The following is a 465-nucleotide window of genomic DNA, read 5'->3' on the forward strand; positions in this document are numbered from 1 at the left end:
CTTGTGGACAGCACCAACCAAGTTGGTCATTTCCAAAAGGTAAAAGAAAAACTCTTGATTCTTGCATAACCAAAGTAACATAGGATTCATGGCAAGATTTGTGGTTCTAATGGTTTATCATTGATCAGGTGTTGACCGCCATTGGAAACTTCTGTATATGCTCGATCGCGGTCGGGATGGTCATTGAGATTCTAGTAATGTTTGCCATCCAGCACAGAGCATACAGGGAGGGCATTGACAACTTGTTGGTGCTTCTCATTGGAGGCATTCCCATAGCAATGCCAACAGTTCTTTCAGTAACCATGGCCATCGGATCGCATCGTCTTTCGCAGCAAGGTGCCATCACCAAGAGGATGACAGCCATTGAAGAGATGGCTGGGATGGATNAGTTCTTTCAGTAACCATGGCCATCGGATCGCATCGTCTTTCGCAGCAAGGTGCCATCACCAAGAGGATGACAGCCAT

This window comes from Cucurbita pepo, unplaced genomic scaffold, assembly GCF_002806865.2.
Source record: "Cucurbita pepo subsp. pepo cultivar mu-cu-16 unplaced genomic scaffold, ASM280686v2 Cp4.1_scaffold000930, whole genome shotgun sequence".
In the NCBI taxonomy this organism is placed as follows: domain Eukaryota; kingdom Viridiplantae; phylum Streptophyta; class Magnoliopsida; order Cucurbitales; family Cucurbitaceae; genus Cucurbita; species Cucurbita pepo.